Source organism: Saccostrea cucullata, unplaced genomic scaffold, assembly GCF_032062105.1.
Source record: "Saccostrea cucullata isolate Sc308-1 unplaced genomic scaffold, CSIRO_AGI_Scuc_v1 ctg6186, whole genome shotgun sequence".
NCBI classification, from domain to species: domain Eukaryota; kingdom Metazoa; phylum Mollusca; class Bivalvia; order Ostreida; family Ostreidae; genus Saccostrea; species Saccostrea cuccullata.
Genome location: NW_026928777.1, coordinates 9,030 through 35,527, shown reverse-complemented (window position 1 = coordinate 35,527; position 26,498 = coordinate 9,030). Strand labels below are relative to the sequence as shown.

The 26,498-nt window shown below is 33.0% G+C and overlaps 1 pseudogene; it reads right to left on the bottom strand.

The window, feature by feature from the left end:
* Positions 1–4: 4 nt before the first annotated feature.
* LOC134278690 (uncharacterized) lies at positions 5–14,036 on the bottom strand (annotated as a pseudogene).
* Between the last annotated feature and the right edge of the window lie 12,462 nt (positions 14,037–26,498).

Below are 26,498 nucleotides of genomic sequence, written 5' to 3'. Positions count from 1 at the left end.
TGAAGATCAAAGGTGACGTAACCATAGGTAAGTTTTAATTGGTTGTTTTCGGACGTTATCAACAAGTCACGAAACACTTCATTGAAATATGTCCCCGTGTAGTCCTCAACCGGGCGTTCTAGCGGAATGTCTCTAGGGATGTAAGTGGGGCGTCTCTTGACAGGGTGGGGCATGAAAGGTTGCGGAAAGCTACAAAGCATGGTAGAGTTAAGCCAGGGTTCCTCTTCATTATAAAGATCACTTATATAGGAACTAACTGAAATCCGGAACATTTCGTCGTCGTCTTCACCAGTTGCTGAGATAAAAATACCCAAGTGTTTGTCTGGAAAAGCGTTATAAGTGACCGGTAACCAAAGAGGTTTCCCGCCTCCTCTAGTATTCTGTGACCTAAAATACACAATGACCCACTGGATCTAATTAAAAAGAACATGTAAACCCTTCATTGTTAAATCACTAAATGTATCTTATATAAAAGGTCCACGATAATTTACATTTCATACTAAACTGATTTACTGGCATTTCATGAATTTTTATCCTCTGTTCTATAAAAGGATTTCCATCATTTAAAAACCGTTTTGATTGGCTTAAGAAAATTTGGTTTTGATACAAAGATGAAAATTATTGATGATTGAGGTTTACCTCTATATTTCCCAACATTGAACCCCAAGCTGTATCCTGAGTATGTTCTAGAATACGGGACCCCTTTGGATTTTACAAAATAGTCCTCTGTACGTGAGGACTGCAGTTGTTGCCATATCAAAAAGAAATCTTCTATCTTCTTTCGGTCCATCAAACGGATGCCCGAGTCCGTCTTTCTATCATTTAACATGAAGTTCATAAATTTCGCCATGTCTTCCGCACTCATCAATATGCAAGCCGCACCACAGAGTTCCGTCCATTGTCTGAAAGAAGGAAAACACGAGAAAAGAGTAGAACTATTAATGAAGAATTCGAATTTTTTTTTGTCCCCCACTTTCTCTGAGAGTGAGGGATATTAATTTGGATTTGTATGACCGTCCGTCTAGCTATCCGTCTGTATTTCTGTCTGTCTATAACACTTTCCCGCGATATCTCGAAAAGCTTTCGGCTTTTGCAATGCAATTTTACATAACTACTCCCTAATGCCTAAAGAAGGTCCCAACTGATTGAGGCCAAAAGAGCAAACTAAGGTCATACTGTCTTTGTGTAAAACTTTCATTTCCGGGCAATATCTCAAGAAGCTATTTCAAGAGCTTTTGCAATGAAATTACATACCATAACTCCCCATGGCTCCGCCCGACCCCCTTTTGACCTTCCCTCTAGTTCCGCGCATGGTCTTCTTTTCACTCGGGCCCAATATCCGGCTATTGATTTTGACCCCAAAGTCGCCAAATTAAAGTTACGTGTAAAAATAAAGTGCATAATTACTCTAAACCGTTTTTGAGATTATACAAACGCTAAATAAAGAAACAAAAATAAAATCGAAGTTTTATCTATACAAATATTCATCAATAGTAATGACTTTGAAAACTTCAGTCCCAAGTGTGTCCTGAGTTCATTTGCGGAAGACTTTTTGATGGTCAGTGCTATCAGAGTTTAGACTCTACAAGCTTATCTTGGTGAGCTAGCGCTATAGCATAATAACACACAGAAGATATCTGAACCATATTTTAATTTGCTTAATCGATATATTTTTAATAGGAAGACACATTGGTGCAAGGGGGGGGGGTCACAATTCAGAATGGTGAATCTATAAGTGGGCTTCTCGTCGGCAATAGATAACTCTTTTTAACCGAGGTTGCCGCGGTTTTCCGAGCTTTCCGGAAAGATCAGTGAAGTTAGATTAGAAAATCTAGGTATTTATTACAATTCTAGAAATAATGGTCTTGATTTTATAGAACCCAAGTTACTGTTACTGTTACTTTTTGTACATTTCCGTGTAGGTCAGACAACAAAATTCGAAAATTCAGATTATATGTATTTTCAGAAGATGAAACAAAATTGACCTGTCTATATGACATACTCTGAAATGTTTTTTTCCGGGCTTGTCTGAATTGTCCAGGAAGGTAGTATAACTAAGAAAAGATGTCTAGAATCGTAGCATTATAAATATGACCTAACTTCTTCTTGTACTTTTGTGTGTAGGTTAGACAATGAATAAAAAAAAAAATCAGTATCCACATCTAGACTGGTATTGCCAGTGTAATTTCAGAGCATAGTAGTTTACCCAGAATTCCCGACCGTGAAATCGAGCATGGGTATTCGAGAAATATTCACTAACGTATTTAGCGCTCTCAATCTGATTAAAATCAGATCCATTGATCCACTCACATAGATCGCTATACAGGGTGCAAACTACAGTAAGAAAAAGGTCAAAACTCTCTCTCTCTCTCTGAAACAAATATCTCTACTAAATTCAGCACTTTAGAATTATCTGATACACAAATTTTCAGTATTATGGCATCTAATTCAACTGTTATTTTCGTCAATTAATTTCAGGAATATCGACATGATTGCATACAGCAAAATGTGCATTTTGTATGTTTATGATGTATTGAGAAGCTTGTTTAGCAATTACTGAAAACAAAGCAGCCATCAATATATATCTGAATTCTTGAAAAGTAAAGTTCATAGAGTTCAAAATCAATTATAGACTTCCCGAATTTGATCATATATTTGAGAAATATCTACACAGATATAAAAGTGCACACTGCTGTAACAACCTCCTTAATCTAAATTACAAATCCTCATTGTAATAGTCATCATTTGAAACTTTAGAATGACAATGCTTCTTTCTTCTGCCCTTGAACTATTGTTAGTTTCAAACTTCCTGTTACATCAGCAATTGTCGTTGTCATTTTCAGAAGCAATATAATTGGTTAACAATTACCTAAGCGGTTTTCCACCAGGAAGGAAACTTTTTATGATTGGAAATAGGCATATATAAGCACGTTTCCTAAAAGACTTTTTTTTCCTTTTTCCATTTTTCTAACTGGTAGGGTTTTTATTGATTATCGAATTTGCTCTCAAGGCAGTAAAATTGCATTTATTCTAGCATGTGTACGAGTTTTTATAGTTTCCCTATATCTCTTATATTATCAATTTGAATGACAATGCAATAATCTATATGCTGCAAGCTTCTCATTTCACATGCCATCTTTAGATATAATATATAAACAAAAGCACAAAAGTAAAAATATCACAAGTTACATTCAACACAATTCTTAATATTTTGTAAAACTAACAAATATATGTAATCTTAAACATAATTTTTAACCTGAAATGAAAATAAAAGTAACTGTGAGAACAATTTTAAAATTACTATTGCAAAACTGTGTGTAGTTGATAAAAACAGTTTTGCGAAAAGTAAACTGTTTAAAGAGCTACAAACTGGTTAGCGATTGTTAATTAAGTATTCATGTACCACTCTGAAAATCGGTAAATAATTAACATACTGTTACGTGTAAGCTAAAGGGCTATGATTTAACCACGGAATCTTTGATTTGTTATCAAATTGAAACATCTTTCTGGTAAACAACACTTTACGACTATAAACATGTATTTAACTTTCATATAAACTATATTTAGCATTATTATGCTTCCTGTCAGTTTGTCTCTATATAACCCATACCCTACTATTCTCGCATAGTGGTCTAAGGATTTATATAGCGTAAGCATACTATGCCGAAATAGTGCATGGCATCCATTTTTGAGGAAAATCCGACAACGCCCATACCGGGGAGCGAACTCACGACCCCGAGATTGTCAGTCCGATGCGCTACCGAATACGCCACAGACGCCGATATCACACCCTTAGTAAATGAAACCACAAAAACAGTACTTGTGATCATACACAATTTTTGGTGGGTTCATATTCTCTTTTTAATTTTAACTTTTTGAAAATAAGGTTAATCTTAATTTACAAATACATGTAATAGATTATTTTCAAATTAGGATCGAGTGCATTGAAATAGAAGTAGAAACAACCCCAAATCGTATGAGACAATAGACCATGTACATGTATGTACGAAGTCCATGCATGATTATTTACTTATTTTCTTCTCAACTTAATGTATGCTATATTTTATTACTAAGTATGTAATAAACATATTTATACAGACTCTTTTCCACATCACATCCTGTATCAGCCCTCGACCAATATCAGCCCTCGGGCCTTTGGCCCTCTGGCTGATATTGGTGTCTCGGGCTGATGCAGGATGTGATATGGAAAAGGGTATGTATTATTCTCTGTTTGTAATATATATAAACTTAGTTTCAAATATTTTACACTTAAGATTAAAATTAAACAAATTAATTCTTCTAAAATAGTTTCTTGCAACCCCCCTTCCTTCACTCAAATACTATTCTCTAAAACTATCTGTAGATTAGGGTGAATTCACCATGCATCGGATACCCTTGTACTTCAACAAGTTCTAGCGATATCGCTACCGACGGAAAATTATCAAAATGGAGTTTAACGTTTAGTTTGTGATTAAATTATCAATTTGGGACACAATTATATGCCCTTTATTGAGAAAATATCCTCAAAAATTGACTTTTTAGGGTTAACTCAAATTCACCATGGATCGGACATTATTTACCATGCATCGGTATTTTGACCGGAAAAATATCGTACCGTTATCAAAGTGCTTTATAATACTTGATATGGATATATTTTTATCTTTTATCTAAGAAATAGCCCTCAACTTAAATTTAATTGACGATATAATTGCACAAATGTAGAACAATTCAAGAGACCTCACTCTGCCTTAGAAATGCTTTAAAATGCTTATAATACGGTAATTCGCGTCTTTTTTTCATGGTTTTATCATACTCTGGTTTGTAGAAATAAATTGAGTCAAATTCCAGACGTCATATATCGATAACTTGTATTTTCACTAAAAATATAGTTTTTATTTTCTTTTTCCACAAAAAACAGCTATCAGCTGGGTTCTGTATGAAAATGGTAGTGCTTATCTTTGCATCGGAAAGTGTCTGATGCATGGTTAATTTGTGTCCGATGTACGGAGAAATGAACATACTAGTGAAAACCAGCTCTAAAAAGAGTTATACGAACATTGAAGTGAAATTTCTTTAAAATTTATGTAAAATTACCAATCTTTAACTTTATTCACCAAAGTCTGACTCGTTCCGTTGAAGTCGAATTTGTAGAACAATAACTCCAAAAATCGCAAAATCATAAACTTCTGGTTATTCCCCTTTGATGATGTAAAATATGACGTAACATTCTCGGGGTATTTTTATCACAACATGATAATAACAATCGGTATCATTAAAAAAATTAAATCTTCAGCTTTAAGATAGAAACAAATAAATACATGGAACTCTTAAGTTGAAAGAGAATTTATTGTCTAAAGTTGTCCGAAGCAAGGTATGTGTCCGATGCATGGTGAAATCACCCTATACCTAAAGCATGGAACGTTTTAAACTAAAGAAAAAGATTATGACGTACATGTTGCACAAGGTGACGTCATAATAGAGTAGACGAATGTAACAGGTGATGAAAATGAACATTGGGAATGAAGAAAATATTGCCGTTTTTATGTATACAATAACAACAGTCAGCATAATAATAACAATAGTGTTGTGTTTTGCGTGCACTATGCCTTAATAGTAGTCAGGGTTTGACACAAAGTGCACTCGCCTGCGGCTCGTGCACCATGTGTCAAACCCTGACTACTATTTAGGCATAGTGCACGCAAAACAAAACACTATTATATAAATAGACACCATTTCACATGTTTGAAGCTGAATACAAAATTCACGTACCGCAAAAATTGGAAAGACACAGGATGTAGAATCCCTTCATCTAAGACATATCCTGTCGCAACATCAATCACATCCGGATCCAGTTCGGTAAAAAATGAAGAAGAATTCATCCCTAGTGGAGCAAAAATATCCTTTTTTACAAGATTTTCCCATGAGTCTCCTCCCATTTTTTCACTCATGTACGTTAATACTCCATACATGAGATTGTTTGTTCTAAAATGGTCGCGGAATCCACCCTCTGTTTTTAAAAGCTGAAGACGTCTAAAATAAAATGATTTTTTGTAATATTTTTTTTGTTTACAGTATTCTTTATTATTATATGATTGAATAATTTCCCTCTATCTGATTGGCTGAGATACAAAGTTCTATGTTAGAAAAATACTACGTTGTATTGACCTGCACGTGACGTTCCAGGTCAATACAAGGAATTATTGCAGGTCAATTTAAGGAATTATTGACCTGCTCCATTTTTTCAGTTACAATGTGTTCTTGTTGAAATTTCTTGTTAAAAAAATTTCAATGAAAGCTAAGAAACAGTCCTGTAGGAGTTTGCTATTATTTAATCATATAATAAAACAGTTATTGCTGTTTTTTATGGTCAATACGATGATTTAGCCACCTTCGAAGTACAATATTCACTTCGCCCTTCGGGCTCAGTGAATATTGTACTCCTCAGGTGTATAAATCATCGTATTGACCTTAAAAACAGCAATAATTGTATAATATAAACAGGTCCAACATAATCTCTTGATTCAGCTATATACATGTAGCTTGAAATGAGTACAATATATAACTTGATTTATCTATTCAAAATAGTCTGATAAAGCCATTTGTGTAGAGTTTTTCATAAAAAGGTTTTTTCTTATAAGAAATATATAAAAAGTCTTAAGTAAGTGACAATATATAATTGTACTGTGAAATATTTAAAAATTCACCCCAAAGAAGAGAATTTAAAGATTGTAACTTTTGAATAGTAGATCAGCATAGTATTATCGATAATAGGATAAAACCACTTACTCTATGACTTTCTCCCGTTTGAGATCTTTATCTAGTCGGAGGTAGTTATACGGTCTTAAACCCGTTCTGTGGGTCATTACATCAAGAGTATTCACAAACTGGGAGAGAAGAAAAGAGTTTTTGAAAAGTTCCTTGTTACCAAAAAGATGTCGAAGTGTAGTGTTCAAGTCATATCTGAAATAATGAAAAAAAAGTAAGCAAGCTCACATACCCCACGCTCCCCCAAAATTCAAAGTGATGAAAATCCCGGAAAAAATAAAGGAATCAGAATTTCCCAGTTATATGCACATCTACACATTGTTTCCTACATATCTGCAAAGTTTGACAAAATTCTGTGCATCGGTTTAAGAGGAGTTGCACTGACAAACTGTTCATCTCAATATTCAAGGTATAGCCAAAAATCTAAGTTTTAAGTGCGGAAATTCGCATAGAAAATAAAGGAATCGGAATTTCCTGGTAATATGCACATCTACACATTGTGTCCTAAATATCTATTAAGTTTGACGAAATTCTGTGCAGCGGTTTTAGAGGAGTTCAAACTGTTCATCTCTATATTCAAGGCATGGCCAAAAATCTAAGTTGAAAAGTGCGGAAATTCCCGGAAAAATAAAGGAATCGGAATTTCCTGGTAATATGCACATCTGCACATTGTGTCCTAAATATCCCTAAAGTTTGATGAAATTCTGTGCAGCAGTATAAGAGGAGTTGCGCCGACAAACTATTCATCATATTCAAGATATGGCCAAAAATCTAAGTTGAAAAGCGGAAATTCCCGGAAAAATAAAGGAATCGGAATTTCCTGGTAATATGCACATCTACACATTATGTTCTAAATGTCTGCAAAGTTTGATGAAATTCTGTGCATCGGTTTATGAGGAGTTGCGCTGACAAAAAACAGGACTGACGAACTGACTGACTGACTGGACTGACTGACTGACTGACTGACACTCTGACGGACGGGTCAAAAACATTATACCTCGCGCAACTTGTTGCTTGGGGTATGATAAAAGGTGAACATAAAGAACAGCGTTCAGTCTCCAAAGATCTAAAAACTACGATCGTATACATATCTGTGAACAGGGCATACACATGGAACTCCGGGAATTTTAGAGGAGGAGTAAGTATCCCGTTTTGACTGGTCACACCCGTCATGATCCCTACGTTATAATCAGGAAGAAGGTAAATTCTTACTCATATTCTATAAAGAAACAAAGGCCTAACATTTAAAGTGAAACATGTCAACTAAAATTCGACCCAATGATAGATTATGTTCGCTATTAAGGACCATAGAATATACAAAACTTTAATCCCTACAGCATCAACTTCAGAGTCCGTAGACTGCCTCGGTCCAAGAACTGATCTTTCATTGAACATATTCTTGAGTATTGACTAAGTTGGAACATATAAACATGGTATGTATAGGTGACAGTTGAATATAACTGCATAAACAAGCATTTTTAAGAGTATTGCATAAGCAATACAAGGGGCGATCAAAAAGTTTGCGAACTAATTAAAAAACTTCCATAAAACAATTAAAATTGGGTTTCAGTGGTTTACCGTTCTGCCTATGCGCGAATCACGTGATCCAAGCAGTCACGTGACATGCTTCATAGCATTCTTTTTATAGAAGCTAAAATGTTACCATGTTAGTTATTTCTTTATAACAAGAACAGTCTGTCAGAAATGGCCTAATCTTGGGAAAAGGAAGGTGATCATTCTCCAGAAAGAGCATGGTGACCATCCATTGGCGGATCCAGAGGAAACGGCGTTTTATTTTGGAGAGTGGAGTATAAAACGTTTTCCGAGATTATATACATTTGTATTGTAATCCCACTTATTTTTGAATACAGAGATTCTACACATAAACTATTATACTTTTAGGGATTTAATAATTACATTTTTATATATCTAAAGATATTCTTGTATGTAGCATGCGAAGTTTAATATGATATTGGATTCCCGCAGATTTGGCTGTGTTGGCTATACACATCTCTTTCACTGGGAACTAAGCAGAGTGTCATTTTTTTAAAAACCATTTCCCCCCCCAAAAAGTTTTTTCAAATTCTTAAAAAATTTTTTTATAATCAAATAAATGATTCCGTGAAACGTGTTTTTTTTTTTTTTTTGGTTTTGTTTATTTTGTATTTTTTGTTTTGTTTATTACGCTTTTTTTTTTAAAAAAAAAGGCCATAAAACAAAGATAGTATTTAGCACAACCTTAGATATTTCCATACACACTTTGCTTGAGAGTTGTATGGGGGGGGGGGTAGGGGCCCTGGAACCCCCCCCCCTTTCAAAAATTGCTGGATCCGCCCCTGCCATCACAACCTGAGTCCTCCGTCTAAGACTTATGTATGAATAATTGAATCAACCTTTAAATCTAAAGTAAACTATATTTTAGGGATTTAATAATTACATTTTTGTAAAGATATTCAACTATTTTTCCTTAACTTGGCGATCTGTTTTGTATATCTTCGTACACATCTCTTTCACTGAAAAATATGTCATTTTTTTTTTAAAACCATTTCCCTGATTCTTTCACTTAAAAAATCAATCAAATAAATGATTGAAGTCCTGGAAAGTCTTTTGTCTTCATAAACCTTGTACAAGTTACTTTGAAATTGGAAAATTATCATTATCTTCGCTACAATAGAAGTATAAGTGGTACGATAACTCTGGGTAGAGATTGATTCAGTGGTTTCAAATTAAGTAATTATGCTACTGGCCTGCAAAGGAATTAGGCTAAGTTATAAGTTAAAACTTTACAGTGTGTTTCTCGAAAGACAGTGTTTCAACCAGTTTTTGTTACAAGTTACTTACACATTGACGTCATTTTCACATTGTGACGTCACAATCATGAAAAAAAACGTTATTTATCATGTACTACTATCATATTGACGTCATTTTCACATTGTGACTTTATTTTAATGTTGGAAAAGGCAACCCCTCCCCCATTTTGATGTCATTTTCAAGGCAATATTTGTTTGGATAATGTAAAATTTACAATAAAATTTCATAGAACATCCAGAAAGAGGTAAACATTTCATATTTTATGGAACTATAACACATACCTGAAGTACATTGTAACGGGATTTTCGGATGTCAAATGTTCATATCAAAAAAGTTTATCTTAGTTCCACTTATATAAAACGTGTTTCACTTGCATTGGACAAACCATTGCTTACACACAATTTATCAAAAAATAAAATTTATGATTTGTGGTTTATTTTTTAGATAGAAATGATGATGATAACTTAAAATTTTAAATATCAATAATTGAATTCTGGTTGTAACGCTGTATTTGATTGGATAAAAAATTTACTTCATATCGTATAAAATGGGTTGCCTACGTCACAATGACTTTCGTCAAAAACGTATCAATCCGCTTGACGTTACATTCAAATTTTGTACAAATTGAAGTCATTTTGTTAGAACAATCTTCTTTTTTTCTTACATCAAATGAATGAAAATTAAATTATAAGCAATGAATTTAATAGCTACCTATTTTATACGGTATAAACTGGGTTGGAACAGTTTACGCTTTTTTATAAACCGCTTCGCGGTTTATAAAGCGTAAACTGCCCCAACCAAGTTTATACCGTAAAAATTGCTTATTGAATTTAAAAATATTCACTTCTCAATGGCCCTGAGTACCGATTATAAAACTAAATTTTACAGCCCTCATGGCAAGAAGCGGCGTCTCTTTGGGTAAAAAATTCTCGTAAGGGACAAATAACAACAAACAAACAAAGTTATATTATTGAAAACGTATCATACCTTGTATCATTACTCATATACTTTTGTATAAAAATTGGCAAATATTTTTGTCAAAGAACCAATTCCAAAAACAGTTTTTGATGTCACTGCTTGTCTAGATTCCAAGTCCTTGTAATATACGCCTTAAAAATCTTTCCGTCTTTAACAACTGCTACTACCATGCCTGGATTTTGATTCCATCGACAAGCCTCAAATGTTGTAATGTAGTATCTAAGATGCCTTCCTTGCTCATTTTATTATCTTCCGGTTTAACTAAAAGAGGAAGAGTTTTTCTATATCATTTCTGTTAAAGTTCTTTAAACATAATTCCTCCAGACTAACCCATCTGTATATTAAAATTTTAAAACTACTGCAGATTTGAGACCAAATAAATAAAACATAAATATATCAATAAAATATAATGTTTCAGTTGTAAATCGCTTTGAAATTGGTGAAAAATAAGCATTTTTATCATTTTTTGTCAATTATATGTTCCCCCCCCGTGTCACACAAAAAGCTTTGGTATGAACTTGCGAAATAACATTCCATATAACCAGTAAAAAGGAATTTTTGTGACACTATATTTTTTAAAAATATTTTCCGTTTTCCGTTGATTTCTATAGTGAAAAACACAGGTTTTACCAAAATTTTAAAGTTATCTCACTTTGTTTTACCCAAATAAGTAATGTTAATTGAAAATCCACATAACTATCTGTAAAATATATTAAAGATTTATCGAATATGTTAACTTTTGAAAATTGACTTAGAGGTAGGCGGGAGACTGTACAATTCTTTGGTCTATTTTCATTATATAGCTTTGCACTCAAGGAAACTAGAGTAAGACCGTTTATTGTTGTTGTTTTTTGTTTGTTTGTTTTTTTAATTTTATGAATGAAGTTATCACGGTCACTTTCTGGGTATTACACAAACTAACTATATACATAGTTATGTTTGGGAAGGTATCTCTGAAATTAAGAATTTCATGGTCCCAGGGTCAGTGGATCTGGTGTTAGGGTGGGGCTATATTGATTATATAATGAAAATGAGTCTTTTGAAAATCTTCTCCTGTGTTCCTGGGTACGAAGCAGATGGACTACCTATGTAACTATGATGAGCAAAGATTCTTCATGAATTGTAAATTTCAAGGCCCCTGGGTCAGGGGTACCATAAGGAGGGGTCTAATTATACTCTGAAAATGAAGTAAATAAATGCTTTGAAATATACCCCTTGGTATTAGTCAAACATTTATGTTGAGCAAGGGTGCCTTTTCCAAAATTGTGAAATGTGTCAACTCCAGGGTCAGGGGTTCCTGTGGGGTGGAGGCACTAGTGATTATTTCTGAATATTACTAATAAGTTGAAATGCATTAATCTTTTGTTCCCCTACTCTGCCTACTCTGGGTATTTAAAAGTAACCATTGTAAGCTTGCTGAGTGTATAGGTCTGATGAGTAATGGTGTCACTTTCAAAATTGTGAATATCATGGCATCTGGCTTAAAACATGAACCAAATTCTATAGTTGGAAAGTTGTTACATGATGCTCAGGTGACCTATAAGGCCCATGGGCCTCTTTTTTTTTTTTAAAAGGACTAATTATTCTATTTAAATAGATTTAAACTCAATGTTGTATTGAGGTGATTTTAAGAAAGAAAAAAAAACTATAATAGTGTATATATACCATAGGTCAAGTGTGGTTGTCTGATGAAATCACTTTTCTCGAAATGCCGTAAATGTGCCATATTTATGTAGCCTGGTCTAGTCAAATCACTTGCTTCAAATTCCACAGATCTCTTTTTGAAAGCATGGGACAATTCCCGTGCTTATCATGTTGAATTTATAGGATTTAGAATTTCTCAATCAAATCAAAGACGACATATCCATACTGAAGTTTTAGCGAACCATTATTTTCCGTGACTGTAATATCCCTATATAAATCATTGTGGTATTTTCCAACAAAATCACTTGCTGGTCTATCAAGAGGAATTTCTTTATAAGTCTTCTCACTTCTTTTCCTGATAGGCTTTTTGTTGAAAGGTTCTGGGAAGGTACATATAGTGGAGGCGTTTAGCCAGGGTTCCTGATTTTGTATAAATCAGCGAGGTAGGATGACTGACAGAGATCCGGAACAAATCGTCCTTGTCTTGGCCAGTCATGGCGATAAAGATGCCCAAGTTCTGGTCGGGGTAGAGGGTCAGTATTGAACTGTATCCGAAAAATCCCCCATTTCTTCCAAAATTCTATGATCTGAAATCACACAGTGTAATTTTTAAATCAAATTACTTGTAATATGCCATGAAAAAAAATCAAATTCCCTCAAAGAAACTGAAAAATAAAATTATGCATTTTGGCTAATTTCACTTTCTTTAACTTTCACATAACATGATATTTATTATCTCAATATCATATGACTTAAACAATAAACAACAAAATTGTATAATTACTTACTTCTGTATATTCCAGTCTTTAAACCAAGAGCATAGCCTGTGTATTCTCTTGAGAAAGGTACTCCTTTTGTAGTTGTGAAATATTCTTCAATCTTGGATGATCGCAAAAGATTCCAAGAGAGGAACATGTCCTTCATCTCTTCTTTTCCAACGAGTCTTTTACCAGAGTCAGTGATTCCATCGTTTAACAGGAATTTTATAAATTGTGCCATGTCATCAGCACTGACTGTTATGCAAGCAGCACCGCATAACTCGGTCCATTTTCTTGTATATTAATAGTTTGAAAAGATTAAATAAATATTCTTTGATGCTTGCACTCATTTATAAAAAAAAAGGTTGAGAAAAAATATTGAATTTATTTCAGCGTTTATAATGAATACCTTAATAGCTCAAAAGAAACGGGATAAAGATGTTCATTTTCCTGTATGTATCCAGTTGAAATGTTGATGAGATTCGGATTCATCGTTGTAAAAAAACTAGAATCAGTCATACCAACAGGCTCAAAGAATTCCTGCTTTATCAGCTCCTCCCAAGGTTTTCCACCCAATCGTTCACCCATGTTCGTGAGAAGCCCATACAAAATATTATTGTAGAAGAAACTGTCTCGAAAACTTCCACGAGGTTCGAATTTCTGTATACGTCTTAAAATAAATTAAAGGAAAAAAATTAAATTAAGAAAAGCAAATTCAAAGAATTGTGGTCCACCACTTTTGGTGTCTTTGTGGGTCAAAAGTCATTTTTATCTTGTCACAGGTAATGCACATGTCAAATATAAAAAATTAACAATATAATTCATACAATCATAGATTATAAATTTTTCTGACTTTATAAGTCAAAGTGCAGTCAATTATATTGGAATCCTCTGAAATCAAAGAACAGTCCTCTTATTTTATCAATCAATCCTAACGCATTATCAATCGCCTGTTGTAAATTCTAAAAATTCATTCGCTGCAAGGGGATGCCTTGTATTCAAAGCATTTTTAATGATATACAACTACCATGTATAAATCTACTTTGATATTGATGCCTTATCCTGTGCAGAATCCTGCATCCCTCTTATCTCAATCTATAAACCACTCATAATTAAGTAAAGCTTTTAAAGGTAAAGGATTTTAAACCTGCAACTACAAGCCTTGAAATTGTTTAAATACATTTACATGCATTAGAAATATTTATCTGATTTTGTTGGAAGGTTATTTTTTTAAATATTGATATTTCAAGTGTGAAAATTATCTTCCACAACTTCCAATTTCTTGGTTTTATATAATTTTTTAGTCAACATCACTCATGAACCGGCATTTTTTCGCTAAAGAAGGCTTTATTCAGTCAATAAAAGAGCAGTAAATATACCTTGAGTACTTGTCATTCACAGTAAACAATCACTTTTGAAACTAAGTTTCTTTAATAACCATCATCTTAAATCAAAGGAAGCAACACTCGTCTCTAACATTTTTTGACCAACGACCAAGTGTAGCAAAGTAAATTTATTATAACCCCGAAACGTCTTCAGTTTCCCTTTACATGTAGCATATCTTTTGCACATATTTATTATTCTGTTAAAAGCTTCCAATATTTACAAACAAGTAGTTTTCTGATAGAATTTTTAACAAATGATAATGCGCAGATCAATTAAGGAAAATGATTTTTTTTTTTCATCCACAAGAACAGTCTTGAGTTTTTCATCATATTACTATCATTAATGTTCAAGTTATCTCCCCCTAACCTTCTACTCAATGATTTTATGCAAATTCTCCCAAAATTCACCTAGGCTCAGACTATGTACTATATAAGGCTTTAGTCAATCGGTACAGATTAGATAGCCTCATGAGTGCTTATCAAGAACTTTGTTATACTGAGTTCGACTTACTAACATTGTATCAAAGTGTTTGTCAAACCAACAGTACATTTCTAAATCTACTCAAATCTCGAAAGATAACATGGCTTAAATTAGACATTGTTCATTAACAACGCCCTTTTCTTAACCAAGATCATGCATGAAATATATATTTACAATTTCAAAATAATGTCTGAGAGAATGTTTCATGATTCTGTCAGGAAATGAACGGTACACATAGTGAATATGCCTTTCCATCGGTTTCCGGTGCTTGTAAATAATGAGCTGATTTTTGGTTTGTCTTTTTATATTGATAACGGTCAGAAAAGTCACGAGTATCAGATCATTGGCCTTGTCATGATTTGCATTTCGGTCCTTAAGACGTTTTCTTTTTCTAAATTTTAAAATCATTTGTTTATACAAAATTTAAGAGAATGCTATTTCTATCTATTTGTAATGGTGTTCTGCAGGTTTCATGCATTTCGCTCGCCCCAGTAAATCAAATTTATTACCGGTATAAGTCACTTTGTGTCTAAATATATTACATCAAAATATTTTCGATGCATTGCCAATGAAATTCAAACGGACAAAGCTGGGGGAGGGTCTTTTACCGTTAGGTCAACATACTTATATCTGTAGCAAAAAGGATCTGTCATGATCCTCCTTATAGTTTTGACTTCTGACAAATTCTTTTTACCCTTGTCTCTCTTATATAGAAATTGAATTAAAAAAACAATTCATACAATCATGGGTTATAAAGTTTTCTGACTTTCTAAGTGAGAGTGCAGTCAATTATATTGGAATCCTCCTAAATCAAAGAACAGTCCTCTTACTTTATCAATCAAAATGGTCTTTCGCCTGTTGTAAATTCTAAAAATTCACTCGCTGGGAGGGGATGCCTTCTATTTAAAGCATTTTTAATGATATACAACTACCATGTATTAATCTACTTTGATACCGGTATTAATGCCTTATCCTGTGCAGAATCATGCATCCCTCTTATCTCAATCTATAATCCACTCATAATTAAGTAAAGCTTTTAAAGGTAAAGGATTTTAAACCTGCAACTACAAGCCTTGAAATTGTTTAAATACATTTACATGCATAAAAAATATTTATCTGCTTTTGTTGGAAGGTTATTTTTTAAATACTGATATTTCAAGTGTGAAAATTATCTTCCACAACTTCCAATTTCTTGGTTTTATATAATTTCTTAGTCAACATCACTCATGAATCGGCATTTTTTCCCTATAGAAGGCTTTATTCAGTCAATAAAGGAGCAGTAAATATACCTTGAGTACTTGTCATTAACAGTAAACAATCACTTTTGAAACTAAGTTTCTTTAATAACCAGCATCTTAAATCAAAGGAAGCAACACTCGTCTCTAACATTTTTTGACCAATGACCAAGTGTAGTAAAGTAAATTTATCTTAACCCCGAAACGTCTTCAGTTTCCCTTTACATGTCGCATATCTTTTGCACATATTTATTATTCTGTTAAAAGCTTCCAATATTTACAAACAAGTAGTTTTCTGATAGAAATTTCTAACAAATGATAATGCGCAGATCAATTAAGGAAAATGATTTCTTTTATCCACAAGCACAGTCTTGAGTTTTTCATCGTAATACTAACATTAATGTTCTAGTTATCTCCCCCTAACCTTCTACTCAATGATTTTATGCAAATTCTCGCTAAACTTCACCTAGGCTCAGACTATGTACTATATAAGGCTTTAGTCAATCGGTACAGATTAGATAGCCTCATGAGTACTTATCAAGAACTTTGTTATACTGAGTTCGACTTACTAACATTGTATCAAACTGTTTGTCAAACCAACAGTACATTTCTAAAGGCCACTCAAATCTCGAAAGATAACATGGCTTAAATTAGACATTGTTCATTAACAACGCCCTTTTCTTAACCAAGATCATGCATGAAATATATATTTACATTTTCAAAATAATGTCTGAGAGAATGTTTCATGATTCTGTCAGGAAATGAACGGTACACATAGTGAATATGCCTTTCCATCGGTTTCCGGTGCTTGTAAATAATGAGCTGATTTTTGGTTTGTCTTTTTATATTGATAACGGTCAGAAAAGTCACGAGTATCAGATCATTGGCCTTGTCATGATTTGCATTTTGGCCCTTGAGACGTTTTCTTTTTCTAAATTTTATTTAAAATCATTTGTTTATACAAAATTTAAGAGAATGCTATTTCTATCTATTTGTAATGGTGTTCTGCAGGTTTCATGCATTTCGCTCGCCCCAGTGAATCAAATTTAATACCGGTACAAGTCACTTTGAGTCTAAATATATTACATCATACTATTTTCGACGCATTGCCAATGAAATTCAAACGGACAAAGCTGGGGGAGGGTCTTCTACCGTTAGGTCAACATACTTATATCTGTAGCAAAAAGGATCTGTCATGATCCTCCTTATAGTTTTCACTTCTGACAAATTCTTTTTACTCTTGTCTCTCTTATATAGAAATTGGATTAAAAAACAATTCATACAATCATGGGTTATAAAGTTTTCTGACTTTCTAAGTGAGAGTGCAGTCAATTATATTGGAATCCTCCTAAATCAAAGAACAGTCCTCTTATTTTATCAATCAAAATGGTCTTTCGCCTGTTGTAAATTCTAAAAATTCACTCGCTGGGAGGGGATGCCTTCTATTTAAAGCATTTTGAATGATATACAACTACCATGTATTAATCTACTTTGATACCGGTATTAATGCCTTATCCTGTGCAGAATCATGCATCCCTCTTATCTCAATCTATAATCCACTCATAATTAAGTAAAGCTTTTAAAGGTAAAGGATTTTAAACCTGCAACTACAAGCCTTGAAATTGTTTAAATACATTTACATGCATAAAAAATATTTATCTGCTTTTGTTGGAAGGTTATTTTTTTAAATATTGATATTTCAAGTGTGAAAATTATCTTCCACAACTTCCAATTTCTTGGTTTTATATAATTTCTTAGTCAACATCACTCATGAATCGGCATTTTTTCCCTATAGAAGGCTTTATTCAGTCAATAAAAGAGCAGTAAATATACCTTGAGTACTTGTCATTAACAGTAAACTATCACTTTTGAAACTAAGTTTCTTTAATAACCAGCATCTTAAATCAAAGGAAGCAACACTCGTCTCTTATATTTTTTGACCAATGACCAAGTGTAGTAAAGTAAATTTATCTTAACCCCGAAACGTCTTCAGTTTCCCTTTACATGTCGCATATCTTTTGCACATATTTTTATTCTGTTAAAAGCTTCCAATATTTACAAACAAGTTGTTTTCTGATAGAAATTTTTAACAAATGATAATGCGCAGATCAATTAAGGAAAATTATTTCTTTTATCCACAAGCACAGTCTTGAGTTTTTCATCATATTACTAACATTAATGTTCAAGTTATCTCCCCCTTACCTTCTACTCAATGATTTTATGCAAATTCTCGCTAAACTTCACTTAGGCTCAGACTATGTACTATATAAGGCTTTAGTCAATCGGTACAGATTAGATAGCCTCATGAGTGCTTATCAAGAACTTTGTTATACTGAGTTCGACTCACTAACATTGTATCAAAGTGTTTGTCAAACCAACAGTACATTTCTAAATCTACTCAAATCTCGAAAGATAACATGGCTTAAATTAGACATTGTTTATTAACAACGCCCTTTTCTTAACCAAGATCATGCATGAAATATATATTTACAATTTCAAAATCATGTCTGAGAGAATGTTTCATGATTCTGTCAGGAAATGAACGGTACACATAGTGAATATGCCTTTCCATCGGTTTCCGATTTTGGTTTGCCTTTTTATATTGATAACGGTCAGAAAAGTCACGAGTATCAGATCATTGGCCTTGTCATGATTTGCATTTTGGCCCTTAAGGGGGATGTACGGCCACCTTTAGTGCTGTGAGAACAAAATGTAAACATTTCTTCAAATGGCTAAAATACATCATATTTTGATAAAATTTTAAGTTTTCATGATAAAGATACAATAAATATTCATAATTGAATGCATGTTGTGCATATATAATCTATACTTTTGCAGAAAAATGCTTTTGATATGCTTCTTAGAACTGCGCAGCTACAGAATTCAGCAGAGCCTTAAAAAATCCAAAAAAATATGCAAACTGTGCATCAATGTTCTCTCTACAACCATTTGTTGAGAAAATGTCTAAATTTTGCACTTTTAAATGATAATTTCAAGTTCAAAACAAGGTATCGTTGTCTTCAAAAAGAGTGTAAAGAACCATGAAAGTAGTTCATGGATAGCAGCACGTGGTCTATTTTTAGCACAGAATTTTGTTTTCCAGACCTCTTCTTAATATGGAGGGACATAACAATCTTTAAATGAAGAAGAGAATTACAGTTGCAAAATATTTCAAATAGTATGAACACTTTTAAAAGAGGAAATGTGTTATAGTATGGCTTTAAGTAATTTATTTAGTATTATTATCGAACAATTGTTAAATAATGTACTTATTGATATCAAAGAAAAAAATCTTAAACTCTTTGATTCCAGGTAAGGAAAAATGAGCACTATCAAAGTTAAGAATTAAGAGTTTGTAAGTTTGCCACAGATAACTTATAATATATATCAAAATTTTAATTATCACCAATGAAACACAAAGAAATTAATCACATAAAATCGATATGAATGACCTTGATTTAGTACCTACTAGTACGAGGGGTGATCAAAATGTTGGCGAATTATCTCTATATCTACAAAACGACAATTCAGATTAGAAACAAATTTGGTGCACACATAGCCAAACACAAGTTCTATAAAATAGCATATGCTGAATAAAGTTTTGCTCATAATGACGTCATTATGCAGGTACTTGTGACGAAAAATGGTTGCCTCAGTGGAACTCGTTTAATAAACGACTTAAATATTTATGGTATATCTTAAAAATGCCTTTGAAGTAGCATATAAGAATTTGTTCATAGTTTATTAAGACAAATGACTTCCTACAAATTCAATCAACGATTGGATAGATCGTTTTAGTGAAGGAAGGCAGATGGTTAAATATGATACTTGTTATATTGCCCAGTGATATATTAGCAAGTTTGAAAAGGGATGTGTTTTTAATTAAGCAATTATTATATGCTATCAAAGACCTCCAATTTACACTTTGAAAAATACTTGAATATTTCAACAATAATATAACTATAAAATACCTGAGGTATATCGTTTACTCTTTGATCTACCCTCGTATACTCTGTCAAATAAACATTTACAATTTTGATTTTAGCGGAGCAACATTTGAAAAGGAATGAAATCATTCAGAGTGGGTTAGGAGATTTAATGAATAAAAAAACTTTTTTCTATTTGCCCTTTTTGTCAAAATTAAAATTTTACAGAGTAAAGAAAAAAATGAACATTAATAAATATTTTATACCATCTTTAAAATGATGGTGGTCCTCCCAACTCAGGGAAAAATTATTGGGTCCGTATTTATAGGTGAGAAAAAAAAATTCCTAAAATTTTAAACATATTCGGTGACGGAAGAAAAAAAAAACATTTAATGGGATGTAAAAAAAAAATTGAGTCGCGCCATTTCTAGGCAGTAGATCGGGAGAGAGGGCAACCAAATATTTTTATAACAAATTGTCTTATAAGGCTAGTACATGTTCCATCACATACTTAGTAATGCAAAATTTTTGAATCTTTGGCACTATTTTGAAAAACAAAACATAGGATTTTTTGGGGGGGGGGGGGGGGGTTAGCCTCTCATTTTTTTTTTTGCGTGACAGACATAGCATATGCAATGAACTTTTCTTTGAAAACATTGTGCTTGCTTCTAAATTTCAAAGAAACAACTCAATATATTTTATCAAGCTTCGTATGTTCAATGAGCGAGAGCTTACAATGTTGTCAACATAATGAGACATGATGCGTTTTTATGTCCAAACATTACTCCATACAATGTGTGGTTCATTGCAAACAATCTAGCTATTTATGTGAGGTGCCTGAAGGAAATCCTATAACTGCCTATTTTTTCTATCTAATTGCTAAACAAAATAGACACAAGTACCAACTTTTCGAATGTAAGACATGTAAGTACAATTTGTTTTTCATGCACCGCATATTGTTAATCATTTTCAAATTAAATGCTAAACATCCTCCTTGCAGTGCCCCATTTGAAAATTACTTCTATCGCCACAGAAAAAAGACCCGCCGTAATCACATATGTTTAGGACATGTTTATCTTTTTTCTTGAGTTTTAAAGAAACCAACAAATCATCAAGACTTGTTCCATGAAAAATTGAATATAATCATGGTAATAAACGCATCTATCCACAGCAGATATATGCACATGCCAACCACGTGCTCAGTGGAATAATTTTAACGAGGAAACTCGAACTGTAAACAGAACAGTTTTTCCCGATTTGCTGGAGTGGGGTTAAAATCGCTTTTTTTCATTAATCAGACGATGCGATGCAACAAATAAAAGTAGTAAGTAATATAACCTAGTGATTATTACTTAGTAATTTCTTGTCTTGATGTTATTATAGTCGCATTTATTCTAAAACCAATGCTATTCGAACTCTGTGTGACAGAGGAATGGCGGACGAAATAAACACATGGCCTCAGGAAGACACCCATATGAAAAATCAAATTTTCAAGAATTATGGATAATGACAAGAAAAAAGCGAAATAAATGGTTGTAGCCATATTATCAATGAATCAAACTAACACTATATTCAATGCATTTTTCATCTCGTGAATGCTGTAGCTGCGCAGTTCTAACATGATTAATTTCCCCCTAATTCAAACAAAATAAACTTAATTATTTACTAATTTTGGTCTTTAACAGTAGGTAATTAGTGCATTAGCACTTTGAGTAACTTTGGGCTAGTTTAGTAGAGTATTAAGCGCATTCTTCGTATTTCTTATTTTACACCAGACTAGATCCAATATGGCTTGTACATCCCCCTTAAGACGTTTTCTTTTTCTAAATTTTAAAATCATTTGTTTATACAAAATTTAAGAGAATGCTATTTCTATATACTAGTATATGTCTTGGTGTTCTGCAGGTTTCATGCATTTCGCTCGCCCCAGTAAATCAAATTTAATACCGGTATAAGTCACTTTGTGTCTAAATATATTACATCAAAATATTTTCCATGCATTGCCAATGAAATTCAAACGGACAAAGCTGGGGGAGGGTCTTTTACCGTTAGGTCAACATACTTATATCTGTAGCAAAAAGGATCTGTCATGATCCTCCTTATAGTTTTCACTTCTGACAAATTCTTTTTACTCTTGTCTCTCTTATATAGAAATTGGATTAAAAAACAATTCATACAATCATGGGTTATAAAGTTTTCTGACTTTCTAAGTGAGAGTGCAGTCAATGATATTGGAATCCTCCTAAATCAAAGAACAGTCCTCTTACTTTATCAATCAAAATGGTCTTTCGCCTGTTGTAAATTCTAAAAATTCACTCGCTGGGAGGGGATGCCTTCTATTTAAAGCATTTTTAATGATATACAACTACCATGTATTAATCTACTTTGATACCGGTATTAATGCCTTATCCTGTGCAGAATCATGCATCCCTCTTATCTCAATCTATAATCCACTCATAATTAAGTAAAGCTTTTAAAGGTAAAGGATTTTAAACCTGCAACTACAAGCCTTGAAATTGTTTAAATACATTTACATGCATAAAAAATATTTATCTGCTTTTGTTGGAAGGTTATTTTTTTAAATATTGATATTTCAAGTGTGAAAATTATCTTCCACAACTTCCAATTTCTTGGTTTTATATAATTTCTTAGTCAACATCACTCATGAATCGGCATTTTTTCCCTATAGAAGGCTTTATTCAGTCAATAAAAGAGCAGTAAATATACCTTAAGTACTTGTCATTAACAGTAAACAATCACTTTTGAAACTAAGTTTCTTTAATAACCAGCATCTTAAATCAAAGGAATCAACACTCGTCTCTTACATTTTTTGACCAATGACCAAGTGTAGTAAAGTAAATTTATCTTAACCCCGAAACGTCTTCAGTTTCCCTTTACATGTCGCATATCTTTTGCACATATTTATTATTCTGTTAAAAGCTTCCAATATTTACAAACAAGCAGTTTTCTGATAGAATTTTTAACAAATGATAATGCGCAGATCAATTAAGGAAAATGATTTCTTTTATCCACAAGCACAGTCTTGAGTTTTTCATCATATTACTAACATTAATGTTCAAGTTATCTCCCCCTAACCTTCTACTCAATGATTTTATGCAAATTCTCGCTAAACTTCACTTAGGCTCAGACTATGTACTATATAAGGCTTTAGTCAATCGGTATAGATTAGATAGCCTCATGAGTGCTTATCAAGAACTTTGTTATACTGAGTTCGACTCACTAACATTGTATCAAAGTGTTTGTCAAACCAACAGTACATTTCTAAAGGCCACTCAAATCTCGAAAGATAACATGGCTTAAATTAGACATTGTTTATTAACAACGCCCTTTTCTTAACCAAGATCATGCATGAAATATATATTTACATTTTCAAAATAATGTCTGAGAGAATGTTTCATGATTCTGTCAGGAAATGAACGGTACACATAGTGAATATGCCTTTCCATCGGTTTCCGGTGCTTGTAAATAATGAGCTGATTTTTGGTTTGTCTTTTTATATTGATAACGGTCAGAAAAGTCACGAGTATCAGATCATTGGCCTTGTCATGATTTGCATTTTGGCCCTTGAGACGTTTTCTTTTTCTAAATTTTATTTAAAATCATTTGTTTATACAAAATTTAAGAGAATGCTATTTCTATCTATTTGTAATGGTGTTCTGCAGGTTTCATGCATTTCGCTCGCCCCAGTGAATCAAATTTAATACCGGTACAAGTCACTTTGAGTCTAAATATATTACATCAAACTATTTTCGATGCATTGCCAATGAAATTCAAACGGACAAAGCTGGGGGAGGGTCTTCTACCGTTAGGTCAACATACTTATATCTGTAGCAAAAAGGATCTGTCATGATCCTCCATATAGTTTTCACTTCTGACAAATTCTTTTTACTCTTGTCTCTCTTATATAGAAATTGGATTAAAAAACAATTCATACAATCATGGGTTATAAAGTTTTCTGACTTTCTAAGTGAGAGTGCAGTCAATTATATTGGAATCCTCCTAAATCAAAGAACAGTCCTCTTATTTTATCAATCAAAATGGTCTTTCGCCTGTTGTAAATTCTAAAAATTCACTCGCTGGGAGGGGATGCCTTCTATTTAAAGCATTTTTAATGATATACAACTACCATGTATTAATCTACTTTGATACCGGTATTAATGCCTTATCCTGTGCAGAATCATGCATCCCTCTTATCTCAATCTATAATCCACTCATAATTAAGTAAAGCTTTTAAAGGTAAAGGATTTTAAACCTGCAACTACAAGCCTTGAAATTGTTTAAATACATTTACATGCATAAAAAATATTTATCTGCTTTTGTTGGAAGGTTATTTTTTAAATATTGATATTTCAAGTGTGAAAATTATCTTCCACAACTTCCAATTTCTTGGTTTTATATAATTTCTTAGTCAACATCACTCATGAATCGGCATTTTTTCCCTATAGAAGGCTTTATTCAGTCAATAAAAGAGCAGTAAATATACCTTGAGTACTTGTCATTAACAGTAAACTATCACTTTTGAAACTAAGTTTCTTTAATAACCAGCATCTTAAATCAAAGGAAGCAACACTCGTCTCTTATATTTTTTGACCAATGACCAAGTGTAGTAAAGTAAATTTATCTTAACCCCGAAACGTCTTCAGTTTCCCTTTACATGTCGCATATCTTTTGCACATATTTATTATTCTGTTAAAAGCTTCCAATATTTACAAACAAGTTGTTTTCTGATAGAAATTTTTAACAAATGATAATGCGCAGATCAATTAAGGAAAATGATTTCTTTTATCCACAAGCACAGTCTTGAGTTTTTCATCATATTACTAACATTAATGTTCAAGTTATCTCCCCCTAACCTTCTACTCAATGATTTTATGCAAATTCTCGCTAAACTTCACTTAGGCTCAGACTATGTACTATATAAGGCTTTAGTCAATCAGTATAGATTAAATAGCCTCATGAGTGCTTATCAAGAACTTTGTTATACTGAGTTCGACTCACTAACATTGTATCAAAGTGTTTGTCAAACCAACAGTACATTTCTAAAGGCCACTCAAATCTCGAAAGATAACATGGCTTAAATTAGACATTGTTTATTAACAACGCCCATCTCTTAACCAGTATCATGCATGAAATATATATTTACAAATTCAAAATCATGTTTGATAGAATGTTTCATGATGCTGTCAGGAAATGAACGGTACACATAGTGAATATGCCTTTCCATTGGTTTCCGATTTTGGTTTGCCTTTTTATATTGATAACGGTCAGAAAAGTCACGAGTATCAGATCATTGGCCTTGTCATGATTTGCATTTTGGCCCTTAAGACGTTTTCTTTTTCTAAATTTTAAAGTCATTTGTTTATACAAAATTTAAGAGAATGCTATTTCTATCTACTAGTGTATGTCTTGGTGTTCTGCAGGTTTCATGCATTTCGCTCGCCCCAGTAAATCAAATTTAATACCGGTATAAGTCACTTTGTGTCTAAATATATTACATCAAAATATTTTCGATGCATTGCCAATGAAATTCAAACGGACAAAGCTGGGGGAGGGTCTTTTACCGTTAGGTCAACATACATATCTGTAGCAAAAAGGATCTGTCATGATCCTCCTTATAGTTTTCACTTCTGACAAATTCTTTTTACCCTTGTCTCTTTTATATAGAAATTGGATTTGAAAAACAATAAATCAATTTTGAAAAGTAGGTGAAACTTCAAGGTCAAGGTCTTAAGATCAGAAATCATAGTGTATTTAGAAAGGCCTTGTCAAAAGCAAAATATAGCACTATCTCTTCTCATTCAGAATTCATGACCAAGGTTAAAGAGTTTGAAAAGTAGGTCAAACTTCAAGGTCACAAGGTCAAAATTGATAGCGTTTTTAGGAAGGTCTTGTTGCAGGTAAAGCATCTTAATATGAAAGCCCTATATCTTCTCATTCAAAAGTAATGGCCAATTCAAAACAATGTTTAATTTTTTTTAAAAGTAGGTCAGACTTGATGGTCAAGGCTGCAGCGTCAAAAAATCATAATAAATTTAGAAAAGCCTTGTCACAGGCATCTTCGCTAGCCAAGGGTTTCCCATCCGAGATCTACTCTACAACCCTTGGCAGATTTAGTCCTATCAAACGGGAACTTTAATTGCGCCGCCTATCGCCGTAATTGAGTTAAGTCCCTTGAAGCTCTTTAATATTCGTCCAATGAAAATAACTGTAAGAGACGTAAATCAATATGACGTTTGAAACAATATGGCGACCTCCATGCAATTTGATATGGAATATAACCCAACAGCCCATACAGCTGTTGGCACACCTCAAAAGTGGTAGAAAATATCGTTCTTCGTGATTTTTGTCAAGAGTTTGACAGCGCTTTCTACATGCTGCCGTATCAATTATTATCAAAGAGCCGTGACATTTGATTGGCTTCAATTGATGCATCTAAAATGCGGAACACGGACTTACGTGGTCCTTTCAATAATTCTTGAAAACAGATATAATCA